Genomic DNA, 14,694 nt, shown 5'->3' with positions numbered 1-14,694 from the left:
GCATTGTAGTGATGAAAACAGAAACCTTTGCTCAACTTATCTTGCCTTTTGTCTGTGATGGCTATTCACAAATAGTGAAGCAGGGCTGCATATAACTCTGCATTCACTGTAGTGTTCCTTTCTTTAAAATCAATCAGCAGTATCCTTCTAAAATCCCAAAAAATGTTACCAAATTTTTATTTCACTACGTTACTTTTACTTTTAGCAGGAGTGTTTCTCCATTCCATGGACATCCTTTTACTGAGACTATTGTAGTGTAGGACCATTGTTTCATCCACAATCACAATTTCTTCCAAGAAGCACTATATTTATTTTAAGATCTATTACAGCACCAAACACGCTCCTCCTTTTGAACAGTTGAAAGAATTTTTTGGCACCCATTTTGCACTCACCTTACTCATATGCCAGTGTTCTTTGATAATTCTCAAAACACTAATTTTTGAAAGTCCAAACCTTGTAACTATATCTTAGGTCTTCAGATGCTATTCAGGTAGTATTTCGACTTCTTCAAATTGGATTGTTTCAAGTGTGACTGCTTTCACGTGATGGCCAGAACATGGGTCATCATCCAGAGTTTGTCTCTCTAACCTGAACATTTTTTGCCAAATTCTTTTGTTGTAGAATAAGAAAGGGAGGTCTGCCTGCAAACACCATCCAAAGTGGAGAGCTACGATTTGATTGAGAGAAAATTGATTGATAAAAACATGTTGGGAATAACTCAACCAAGCTGTTATGTAGGCAGAAAGCACAAGGATAGTGTTAAAAAATCCACCTGTTTGTTAGGATAATGATAACCCTTGGGTATAGCACCACTTCCAGATGTAATATTGTTTTTACGTTACAAAAAGGGTGCTTATTCCAAATGGAGCTAAAGAAGCTTTCAAATATGTAGTAGTCTGTAAATATACCATTTTAAAGTATTAATCGATTATTAGTACTAAATTGGTCTCAATTGTAAATACTATACAAGGTCACCCGTCCAATAAACTAATCGTTAGTTAAACTCATCGTTTTCAACTACACTATTAGTATCATTGAAGCAGATATGAATAAGAAGATAAATAAGTTAGAAGCTGATTACACTTTAGCTTTTGCTCACTGCATTCAGAGACGATTGAATTCTGGTTTAAGTATGAGTGCTGGGATTGCAGTTGTGTTTAGGAAACATTTTGGACAATCTCAAGCTTCAAACTCTTAGCAATGACTTCACATTTCAGGAAATGTATAAAGGGGTAGAATTCTACATGCCGTCTGGTTACTAAAGACGTATATTTCCAAAATCCTTTTAAAGAAGCCAAATTATTTAGCTTTCATACAGCTTGTGGATGATTTAAAAATAGGAGTTAAAACATCTGATATGCTCCCCTTTTAAGCCTTATTCTGTCCATCCTCATGGGCCACTGGCCTGTGTGAGGATCTTATCAAACAGAATAAGGGGGAGAGTCGATACAGTACGAGGTCAATGGTATTGATAAAAAGTGCAATGGTCACAGACAGGATTTGAACCCGCGTTATCTCTAACTCAGACACAAAGTCCAACGACTTAGACCACTCGGCCATCGGCACTTCCAAATTCATCTGCTCGACCATAGGCACATTTCATCTGTGTATACAAGATGAAATGTGCATTAAACATTTTATCAGTAACACAGCCCAACTCCACCAAAGATAGGAATTCCTACATAAGAATTATTACCTTTGATGAGAAATCACTCAATAATTTGTGCCATGGACAAATTCACACTAAGTTTGTTAAATAATTACCTGTATAGCTAATATATTGCAGCAATGTTTGTTTCAAACAGAGACACCTGGTACCTTAAGATCCATTACTTGTTCACAGTAGTGGAGAGCCTCTACAATGAGTATCAGAACTTCCATGTCTTAAAAACAACATATGAGAGCCTCTATACCCAGTACTGATCAGATTCTTGGCACCTGCATCATCATTATACTCATCTCATTTGAACCATTTGATCAGATTCTGCGCGATATAACCACAGTTCATAAAGAAAAATGTTATAGTTGTTGGATAAAGTCAATACGTTGGGAAATGATGAAATTAAATTAAATGAATATGATGGATATTTTAAAATACACATAAGTGATTAAGACTTTAAACCAAAACACCCATACACAAGCTCAGTGCAACACATCTGTGTTTCTCCTGCCTGTCCTTGGTTTGGTTTCCAGATTTATATGTCTTTATTTTTTATTGTTAAGTTTCTTGCAAGCTTAAGCTCATGTTCAAGGATTTGATAACGAAAAAAAGATATCAGTTCTATAAACATAGTGATTAGTTATGTGTAGCTTTTGTAACGTACAAGAGATGTGATTGGAAAGTTTTTAAGAATGAATCCGCTACTGCTTACTGGTTTGGCAGGCAGGTACACGGGAGGGTGGGGAGTGAGTCATTGCTTTGTCCTTGAATGCCCTCTGACAGGAAACTGTATTTTCTTTATTCAGTTTGTCGTGGCAGCTGGTTGAGTGTGGGTCTGTTAGTGCTTGTAGCCAGATTCTGTCTGCATCAAAATGGACATAAACACGGAACAATAAGTTGGTGAAAAATTTTGATCTAAAACCGAGACTTATGAACTATTAAAAACAGCTTTTGGAGATAACTGTATGAGCCAGTTGAATGTTTTTGTCTGGTTCCACAGATTTAAAAATACCCGCGCATAATTTGAAGATGAACTATGGTCCGGCTGTCCTTCCACCTCAAAAACGAATGAAAATGTGAAAATTCATCACTTAGTGTGCTCTGATCGTAGACTTACAATTAGGGAGATGACTGATGAAGTTAATTAAAGTTACTGTGCAGTTCAGTAAATTTTAACTGAAGATTGCGTTGAATGTTCACAAAATTCATTCCAAAGTGTTGTCAAGTGACCAGAGACAACACTGACTTGTGCCAAGAACTGATTAATTGGACAAAAAATGACCCAGATTTGTTAAATAGGCTAATCATGGGTGACAACACATGGGTATATGGATATGATCCTGAAACCAAAGTGCAGTCTTCGCTGTGAAAGAATCCAAGTTCACCACAACCAACAAAAAGCTTGGAAACTTGATTTTTTTCGATTCTACTATATTGTGCATGATGAATTTACACCTGGTGGTCAGAAAATTAACAAGGAATACTACAAATATGTCCTCCAGCGTCTGCGCGAAAAGGTGCAGAAGAAATGCCTGTATTGTGGAAAGACAGGAGTTGGATGCTACACCAAGACAATGCTCCAGCTCATCATGCCTTCTCCATCGTTGAATTTTTGACCAAATTCTAAATTCCTGTGCTTCCACAACCGCCATACTCCCCTGATTTGACCCCTCCAGACTTCTACCTGTTTCCTAAACTGAGATTTTCAGATTGAAGACATCCAGGCGGAGAGCATCATCAACACACTTCAGGAAAAAAATGTTCAGGAATGTTTCCATAAGTGGAAACACCGTTGGAGTCAGTGTTACAGTCGGAAGGAGACTACTTTGAAGGAGATGCATCACACTAGCATAAGTACCACCATTGTACAATTACAAGCCCATTCATAAAACTTTCGAATCACACCTTATGTAAATATTGGCAGATATCCATATCTTATTTATTAATAAACTAATATTATGCTGCCATAAAAATATTAATATTCAACTATATATAAGATACTATTTATAATATAAGTAGTATCTGCTACTACTACTTCTTAACTGGTATTATCCTTAAGTATGATTACTGGTGAAGCCTCATTGATAAAACAAACATTATTGATTGGCTTCAGGTAAAATAAATTAGAAATAATGACTTCCAAATAACATCATTAACACATCTTAAGACTAAGGCATCCTGAGATCAGTGATATATATTTTACAAAAAATATACACCATTGGTGTGTTTTTTTTTTTTTTTTTTTTTTTTTTGTCATCCTCTGAGAAGTTTATGGCAGCCAACAGGACTGCGGCATCGGAAAATTTGGTGGGAGGCAAGATGTAGGTTAAAAAAAATCCTTTTTGTCAGTGCTGAAGAAATAATTGGCATCACACACCATCATGAATTTCTGTAATGGGCATACTATGTATTATTTTCATTGGGGAGTAGTAGGATATTCTTGTTTTTTTCAATTTCCATCAAAATTAATGGAAATTATGGAAAATAACATATAAATATGTGATAAAAAGAGTGAAACACCAATGTATGCGATTTTTTGATCAATTATCTGACCGTGTACAATCTACGCAGTACTAATTGTATTTTTTCTACCTACTATAATAAGTAAGGCTGCTCAAAGAAGTCTAATCATTTTTCCCTGATAAAGCAGTCAGATATTAAATGTCCAAACTCATCAAGGATTAAAAGTATTGTTTAACATTCTGTCCTAGTGATCCACCATGGCATCAGCACCGTATGAACTAACCAAACTTGCCAAGAAAACTCTGCCAATCCATCGCTGATATAGTAAAACAACTCTTCCAAGAAAAAAAAATAAATGTCCCTCAGAACCTCCATTGAACAATTTGTGGAACATGTCCATCAGCAAAACGGAGGATGATGTCACTCTATTGCTGCCGATGTGCCAGGTCTATCTGCCCTGAGCGTTGCGCAATACTAGCTGTATCTATTGCACAGATGAACTTTGATATTCAACTCAATTTTCAAAAGATGTATTATAAGTTTGTATATATCCAGTAAAATGACATTTTTATAAAATAAAATGTGTTTGTACAATTTTTAAATCTTCTCGAAATTTTTACAATACATTGCTTTAACATTATCTTTTTAAATATATTAGCTCGCAAGGGTTAATTAATTCACAAGGCGTTAATTTATAGTGCTACAACCAAACACAATAATACGGTGTCGTCACGCGTGCTCTCAGAAACTGCATGTCTGCTGAACTTGAACCAGCATAACTTTGTGCCGAACAATGGGGAGTGTTTTTGGACCTGGTATTTGCCTCGTCAAACATCGATATAAAGGAAGATACACTCCCCCTTGTGCCAATTGATGTTCATCACCCAGCCTTGGACATAACCCTCTGCACTGGCATTCCTTTTCAATCTACCAAGAAAATATACTTGCCTGACCTTTCTAGGTGCAATCTTGGCAACATCTTCTCAGATCTCCTATCATCAGAAGTCCTGCAAATGGACCTAAATCTTCCCGATGCAGACACTAATGAGCTTTTTGTTGCTTTTTGTGAGTCACTAAAAACTATTATCCTTTCCAATACACCAAGTAGGAAAATTGGATTCACTAAATGTCCCTGCTGGTTTTCTACCGAGTTAATCAATATTGTCATAGAGAAGAAAAGGCTGCACAAACGCTACAAACAAACGCTGGATTTACATACCTACTATGAGTTCTCAAGAATTAGAGACCAATGTCGCCAATTATCTACAACTTGCTACAACAATTATGTACAATACGTACAGGACTGTATCCCGGCCAACCCCAAGATCTTCTGGAGCTACTTGAGAAATTCTAGAAGGCAAGACATCCCAAGCCACTATGGTGTATGATGGAAACCCTGTCTCTGATCCACAGGAAGTGTGTGAGGCGTTTGCCACGTTCTTCTCTTCTGTCTTTTCTCACACTACAGAGCAGGTTCGTAACTACCAGTTCTCATCTCCTTTTACCTTGAACGGTCTGCTATTTGCGGAGGATGAGGTCTTTAAGGCTATGGGAGGGCTTGATGGGTCAAAAGGATGTGGCCCAGACATGATCCCTCCAAGGGTTTTGAAATATTGCAGAGTTCTGCTATGTGGACCTCTTACCGCCATGTTCAACAAATCAATAAGTACTGGTACCTTCCCTGACGTGTTGAAGGTTGGCTGTGTGGTTCCAATCCACAAATCAGGACACCAGGAGAACGTTGCCAACTATCGGCCCATTGTTATCCAACCAGCGCTAGCAAAACTATTTGAGAAACTTATATTAGCCAGGATCAATCCACTATTCAAAAACGTATTGAGCCCTGAACAGCATGGATTCACTTCGGGAAGATCGACGGTTAGTAACCTTGTGATTATCCAAGAGGAAATCGTTAGAGCTTTTGCGGATAGAAATCAGCTGGACGTTGTCTATGTCGATTTCTCCAAGGCCTTTGACAGGGTGGGCCATAAGCATCTGATTGCCAAATTGGAAGCCTATGGAGTAATTGGCCCCTTGTTGAGATGGTTCGCCAGCTACCTGTGTGGTCGGAGGCTGATGTTCAAGTATCTCGGTTCACTTTCTCGTGAGTTTATTGCAACATCAGGAGTGCCTCAGGGGTCACACCTAGGACCTTTGCTTTTTGTATTGTTTATTAACGACATTGGCAAAAAGATGAAGACAAAACACCTTCTGTTTGCCGACGATGTCAAGATCTTCCATCACATCAGAGCCCAGAGTGATTGCGCGGATCTCCAGAGATATCTGATGGCTGTCGAGGAATGGTGTCAGCAAAACAGCATGATGATTGACATCGACAAATGTTCAGACGTTACTTAATACAAAGTAAAGAACCCGATTAACCATGACTATTCCTTGGGGGGAAAGTATTGGTTCGTCGTGCTGATGTCAAGGATCTTGGGGTGGTTTTTACCCACGATTTAAGATCAACAGACCACGTTAATAGCAGTTGTTTGAGGGCTTCAAGATCACTGGGGCTGTTGAGTCGAACCTCCAGATTTATGACTCACTTGCGGACTTTGAAGGTGTTGTATTGTGCCAACGTCAGACCCATCCTTGAGTACTGTAGCGTGGTGTGGACACCCAACCAAGTGGGCCTTGTGAAGCAGATGGAGAACGTCCAAAACAGATTCCTGCGGCTTGTTGGGTGTCGATTGGGATTTCCCTTTAGGCTTGTCCCCCTTAACGAAATAAAAGGGCTGCTGGGTCTTCACTCCCTTCAGTGCAGAAGGAACTCTCAGGATGCACAGTTCCTATACGGGGTCATTACAGGACTGGTAGATTGTCCAGCCATCCTTGACCACATAGGATTACGCTGCTTCACTGGAACTAGGTCTAGGGATTTATTCGAGAGAAGTCTGAGCAGTAATCACGAATGCCACAGCACGATGAACAGAATCCAAATCCTAGGAAATAAAATCGCTCCGCACTTGGACTTTTTTACGGCGACCAGAGGTTCATTCAGAAAGGACCTCAATAATGTTCTATGTAATGAAAACATGCCTCTTTGACCTAACAGAAGTTCTCTCTCTCTCTCTCTCTCTCTCTCTCTCTCTCTCTCTCTCTCTCTCTCTCTCACACACACACACACACACACACACACACACACACACACACACACACACACACACACACACACACACACACACACACCACACACACACACACACACAATGTTTGATTATTTTTATTATGTTTGAATTGTTATATTGTAAAATTTACTGTTTGTTGAATATAAAATGCCGAATAGATTTACACTTTATTGTTAAGTTCTATTATTTATTTGATTGATACTGCTATAAATGTTTTTGTATGTTGATTAATTACTCCTTGTTAGATAATTTATATAATATATTTAATATATAACTGTTAACTAATTACTAATGATTGTTAAGTTTTTAAAGTTTATTTTTAAGTTAGTAAGAAACAACTGAAATATTAAATAACTTATGGAACTGCCAGTAAACAGTAAAACTTACATTTATATAATTATTAGTGAACAGTTTTTTATACTCCGCACGCGCTAGGTGAGCGCATGGAGTTTTGATGCATGTATTGTTTTTTATGTTTTCAAGAAATAAATGATTTGATTACTGATTACTGAGCACACACGCACACACGCACACACGCACGCACACACGCACGCACGCACGCACGCACGCACGCACACACACACACACACACACACACACACACACACACACAGGTTCAGGAATTTTTTTTGATGGTCTATAGTTGGTTATTACCTCTCATGTTGCTCTCGCTGGGCTATTGTGTTTCAGCCTATCTGGACTTAGAAGCTTTTATCAAATGTTGATGGTGTTTCTTGATGTTATTATAATGAACTTTAAGCTCCAGAGGTCCGTACAGCTGCAAAACATAAGCGCTCTGCACACTACAACGACTCTCAAGAACTTCCTCAGTAAGCCACTGGGGTCTCCCTGGCCCTCTCAAGACTTTCTTGACCACTGGAAATGATGATGAACAGTGCTTACTGAGGATGTTAGAAAATGTTACAAACATTGAATCTGACTAATTTGTTTGAAAACATTCATCATTCAGATTGAAGAATCTAGCAGCAATACCAAGTAGGCATAACATTACTCAAAGTAAGCCTTATACAATGGTTACACCAGAAGAGATGGCACCATTCCTTAAAGCTCCGCTTCGCAAGAAAGGTAACAGAGGTAGAAAGCTCGGAAGAACTGTATTGGAACCTGGAAGTATTGTTACTATTCCACCCAAGAAAAATTAGACATAAGTGAAAAAAAGACAAGAGTAAGGAGCAAAAAAGCAAAAAGTGGCAAATGACAAAGCTCAGAGCAAAAAGAAAAAGAAAGCTATTGCAAAAAAATCTTGTTTGACAGCAGTTCTGTGGATTATTATGAATATCCTGACTCTGGCAGTGAAGATACTTGCTATGCAGGATTACTAGAAGAAGTAAATGAAGGGTTATGAACAACAAGAAGAGCAACTTTTTGTGAGACCAACCTTTGAAAAAGATTAATACATCTTAGTAGGTTTTAAAAAAAAGTTGGTAAGTCTGAGCATTATCTTAGTCAAATATTAGACAAAGACCCTCAAGGATTTGAATTGCAGTTTAAGTTTTACAAGAGAATTGGCGTCACCAGCAAATTTGTACAAGAATCTGAAGAGATATTTGATGTCATTATTGAGGATATTGTTGTTAAATTACCTAAACCTACAGTAATGACTGGTTAATCAAAAACACAAGGACAATTGAGCTTTCCTGTTGATTTTTAAAACTACAATGTTAAATGACTGTATTGCATTTCCTCTAAATTTTATTACTTGTGAACAGATCTCTAATAGTTTGATTTTATAATTAAAGTTGTTTATGTTCTCCAAATAAAAAATGATTCACTTTGTACAAAAATTATTCTACTACCAATGACCCACCTTAAATCCAAGGTACATGAAGTTAGTGATCTTAGGTACATGAGGGTGTGATCCATGGTACATGACCATCATGTACCATGAATCATTTGTAAAGAAATTTTTAAAAATTAATAAAAGATTAAGAAAGGTTTTTTATGATACAAATTAATTTAAAATGTGCCCTAACATATTGTAAGACATATGTAATTATTAGTAAAATAAAATTCATAGAATCGATGTACAGATAGTTGCTGGAAAGGAAGTCTTGTATTACAATTCGAGACAAACATCCTCCGGATGTAAGTGGATACGCACATCCGCCCAGACACCTTAGTGAAGAGGACAGGGAAAACTATAAGGATCTAGCTACAATCGAGGATTTTCTAGCGCAGAGAATTAATTTATATGACACAGTACATAACCCTGAGGCGGACATCAAGACCCAAGCACCCCCAACCTTAGCACAACATTACGAGCCACTCACACTACCTGACAGAACTAACACAGCAACCATGGGGGAAAACATACCGCTAATATCAGCTGGGACTTAGACAGGTCTCCAGAGCGAAAATCCACAAGATTTTTTAGACAAATTCCTAGTGGCAGCAACTTCAAACAGATGGACAGATAACACTAAAGTTAATTTATTCCCAGCACATTTATCAGGCACAGCACTAACTTGGTTCAAACACTACAAGCAAAAACAACGAGGGGAAGCCATACAATGGGATTAACTTGCTAAAAGTTTCATAGAGGCTTTCACTCCATTAGCACAAACCCAGAGTCTACAAATGATTTTAGAACACAAAATATAGGGAGAGAACGAGCCAACACTAACCTATTTTTTAGATACATTAACAACATGCCGAAGATATGACCCTACAATACAGGACAAGCAAATTATACATTTTATCATACAGGGACTAAAACCAGAAATCTGTGAACGAGTTATAGGCCTGAAAAACGACACCTTAAGTGATCTAGAGAATAATTTAAAAATTACAGAACAGCTAGTTCTAACACAAATGAAAAACAAAGAAAGGTACAATAGGGTTGCAGCAAACAAACCCTATAGTACACCCTTATATGAACAAAACATCATCCATAAACTACAAGCAGAAGTTAACACCCTAACCAATTTAGTAGCTACCCTAAGTACAAACCAAATTTCAAATCATAACCACAAGTACGAAAGGTCTACATCCCCGTATTAAAACTCAAAATATAAGCCAAGATATGATAGAACACCTAGTCCTCACCAGAGTAGATATATGGAAAGCCCAAACTACCCCAAACAAACCCAAAGGCCACCTATGATTAAACACGTTACCTTCAGTGATAGGAGAAGACAAAACCATTCCCAAACACAACCTGCTAGACAAAATAGGTATTGCACTATTTGCCGTAAAGACAACCATAACACTGAACAATGCTGGTTCAAGCAACGTTCATTAACTTCTCAACCCCAAAGTAACCGCTTGGCACCTAAAACCAACAATACACAAGAGCTGTTCTGAAGGTACTGCAAGCGAACAAACCACCATATCGAATCATGTTACAAGTATAATTATTATAAACAGAATCAACAAAAAAACGGGAAATAGGGGGAGGTCACACTATCCCTTACCGAACTTCCCCCTTACCAAAAGCGAAAACAAATAACGCCATAGATCTTAACCAAAGGAATCTACAAACTTACAAACGTATAAAGTCCATGACATTTACCCCTGGTGGGTCAGACAGCTTAGTATGCAAGTAATGTTTCCCACGTACTCGTTTACTACAATAACATAGCGTACTCTAACTTGACACAACGTACATATTATACTTACCTGAGGGATACGTGTATATATCGCCTAGTAATAAGGAATATAAAATATGATAAAGTGTACTACATATATCATATTTATTTAAGTTAGTAGATAACAATGTTAACTTAATATACCCTACAAGGACTCAATTTTCCTGAGATGCATCTCAAAGAAAGAGACATAGATGTTCTATATTATATAATCCTAGGATAAACAAATACTTCAATATATGACATGTAAATGACTTAAATGACATGTTTAAATATTACATAGCTAATATAACACTGAAGAAAAGTAACATATATCTAACATAGCATGTATTAGCACGGCAATATTGCTCATTAACAAACTATACAGCCTTGATTTGGCAACATATATTATGATAATAATATTGACTATGGACAATAAGCACAAAGAAGGGATATTACATATTCCTTAGAAACAAAGGTGCGTAGTATCGTTTTGTAGTATAATAAATTAACATAATTTTGAACCTCATTTAAGAACACTAGAGATTAAGATGCTTAGTAAATATTATTACATAGAGCTTGGGAAATACGACACAGCATCGAGAGGTCATTAAAATATTTCTGTAAATAAAAACCTTAGGCATAAATATGTATTAATTATAAAATATTAACCTAAAATGTATATGTAACCTGTAGATATTAAGTTTTAGAATTCTGACACCAAAAAGCCAACTACAACCTGAGAAACCAGTCTACAAGACACCAGTCTACAGCACTCTAACCGTCCCGACCACCCACGAGACAGAAGTCCTTACAGCACTTCCTACTACTACTACTGACAGAACTTGCCATGCCTCCTTTGACCACCTTTGCCAGCACATCAAGCCACAACACAGGAGAACCCAATAAGCCTCTAGTACAAATCTTCACAGGAGCGTACCTTACTCAAATGCCTCAGACACTACCTTATATCAGTTCCATCCCTATCATATACAAAATTCCTTTCAACACACAGCAAAATTTACCTAAAAACGAACCCTCTCTAAATTTCTGCCCTAAAAACCTCAACAACTCCCAAACCTATTGCAAGATACAGAACAACCTTTCCACATTAAAACCCTCATACATCAACAAATGGTAGCAGAACACCTCCCATTCATCCAAAGACAGCAACCAGATAGAATCAGAAGATCGCTCACGTTCGTCGGAGATTTCTTCGAATGGTGTTGTGACATTGCGACAGAACACCAAATACATGACTTGGCAGACAACAAGGAAGATGTCTACACAGCATTCTCAACACAACAACACTACCTACTCTCCGAGCTACCTGCGCATTCACCTGTTTCGTTCACAATCTACAAAGACAACACCACTTCCAGCTAAATCACGACGACAAAAACATAGTAAACAACACGGAACTCATTTTGTACATTTTATTAGCCTGGACTTCTATAATAACACTACTTCTTTTTATAGCCCTCTACTTCATCCACATTAACAACATCAAAATAAAATTTCTGAAGCCTACAGTACATGAACGTGACTACCCAATGGATAACCTTAATTAGACAATAAGTACGATTCGTAGGTAGAATCGTCATTAAGCCAGGGGAATGTAAGACATATGTAATTATTAGTAAAATAAAATTCATAGAATCGATGTACAGATAGTTGCTGGAAAGGAAGTCTTGTATTACAATTCGAGACAAACATCCTCCGGATGTAAGTGGATACGCACATCCGCCCAGACACCGATGGTGAACAAACAGGAAATGCTTGCTTAAGCAGCGGAAATGCTTATATATAAAAAACCGTGCGACGATGTAAGGGGCAGCCATGCTGAAAAAATGGTACTCACCAATTATGATGGAGAGATTTGGCAGAGGCGTGGTCATGAGCTGACGGGAGAATAACATCAAAACTGAAGAACAAGGAGGAGAAGAAGTAGTCGAGGACGGGATTTCGAAAAAGGAAGTTCGGGAGTGCTAGTGCTTGTGTTCGTGTGCGGAAAAATATATCTAGGCGTAATAAGTGTGAAGTGGAATAAAATGTAAGTAATTTTAGGAACTTAGTATATATCAGGGTTCATTAATCATTTACAATTCCATATCTATTTAAATGTTCACAATTTCGAAAATGTAAATTCATGTGAATGTTTAGCTATTTTAAAAGAAAGTTTATCACGTTAGTCCATGAACTCATAATTATTGCAACACTACAAAATTACTAGTAAATTTTATAATGAATTAAATTAAAAATAAATTGTAATGAATAATTTAATATTAAATATGTCTTCAAAGTATTAAGGTATTAAAATTTGTGCTTAATATGTCGGTTGACGCAATCAATTGTTAATTAAAATTTTTAATCAATTTAATGAGATGTTGTCACAAATAAAATATGTGTTAGTTCATTTGAGGGTATTGTACTGCCAATCTAACCTATTATTAAATCCTCTCACAGCAACCCTTGCTCATAATATGTCACAACCTTAATCTTAAACTAAAACAAACTTAAATACCTTACAATATTAATAAAAAGTAATGGTTCTTTGATCTTACAAATATGATAAAAAAAATATTAAAAATAAAATGTATAAAAGTGATTTGAGGTACAACAATCTCTTCTCCTACATAAAAATGTATATACTTTTTCTATGATAAAATGTTCTAAATTTAGGTATAATAAACAGAAACTCCTTTACAGCACTAAGAAATAAGCTAAGGGATAAATCAGTTGTAATGAGAATCAACAATACTGATTTAACAGAATAACAATAATAATAACATAAGGCATTGCTATAATAATGCATATCAATAGCTTACTATATTTGTAAATGATATTATGGCTCATAAGAATGTTTTGATCCCGATTCAGGGTCAAGTTGTTGCAAGTTATGTATTAATAGCTCTTTTGTTTATTGGAGTCTAAATGAAACTTGATACCTCTTACAAAAAAACAAATGAACATGTCCTTATATGGTTTATAAGGACCTGTTTATAGAGTAACAGAATAACTTGCCGCACAGATCGCAGTGAAGGAGAAGAATTATGTAGTTTTAAAACACCACCTACGTTAGTTTGATTCTCATATATATATATATATATATATATATATATATAATATATATATATATATATATATATATATATATATATTTACGTGTCTTCAAAAATACACAGTTGGTTTTAATATTCTATTGTTCATCATCTTAATTTATGAGGCGAAAAATTAAAATATTTTATTGATTCCATGGTACAGTAGTCTCGAATAATAAGGTTTAGGTTATTACTGGAGCAAAGATTAAATGAGTTGCAAATTTACTGTTGCTGACACGTAGTCATAATAATATCATATATCATATGTATAGTTATAAAATTTATCATAAATTAAAATTTGTGATTGTTCCATTATTTAGATTCTGTTTTATACTATACCATAGAACTGACTGTTTTTTTCTTCTGCGAATCAGTCATCATGCACAAATAATCAGTTTTACAGCGTATCTCAGATAGTACTACTAATCTTGTAAAAAGGCTAAAGTAATTTGATTACAATTTTTAATTTACTTTAAATAAAGTCTCGCTATGAAAAGAACTGTATCCCCAGAACATGTAAGGAGTGAGGGAATTTGCTATTTGTATCTGGTCACTATTTTCTCTCCATTGCAGTTTGTTACATATCTGGACCTGTACAACCATGATAAATCAGCAATTTGCTCATTCGCTTTTATACTCATATCAAGTGTGCGTTTGACTCTTTGTATTGGAGTTTAATAAACCACAAGATCAAATCTCTGGGATTCGAGGGAAGTGTTGTGGTTAACTTACAGGTAGAGAGCAAATAGTTA

The sequence above is a fragment of the Homalodisca vitripennis genome, chromosome X (assembly GCF_021130785.1).
Source record: "Homalodisca vitripennis isolate AUS2020 chromosome X, UT_GWSS_2.1, whole genome shotgun sequence".
NCBI classification, from domain to species: domain Eukaryota; kingdom Metazoa; phylum Arthropoda; class Insecta; order Hemiptera; family Cicadellidae; genus Homalodisca; species Homalodisca vitripennis.
This window is presented reverse-complemented; position numbering follows the sequence as displayed.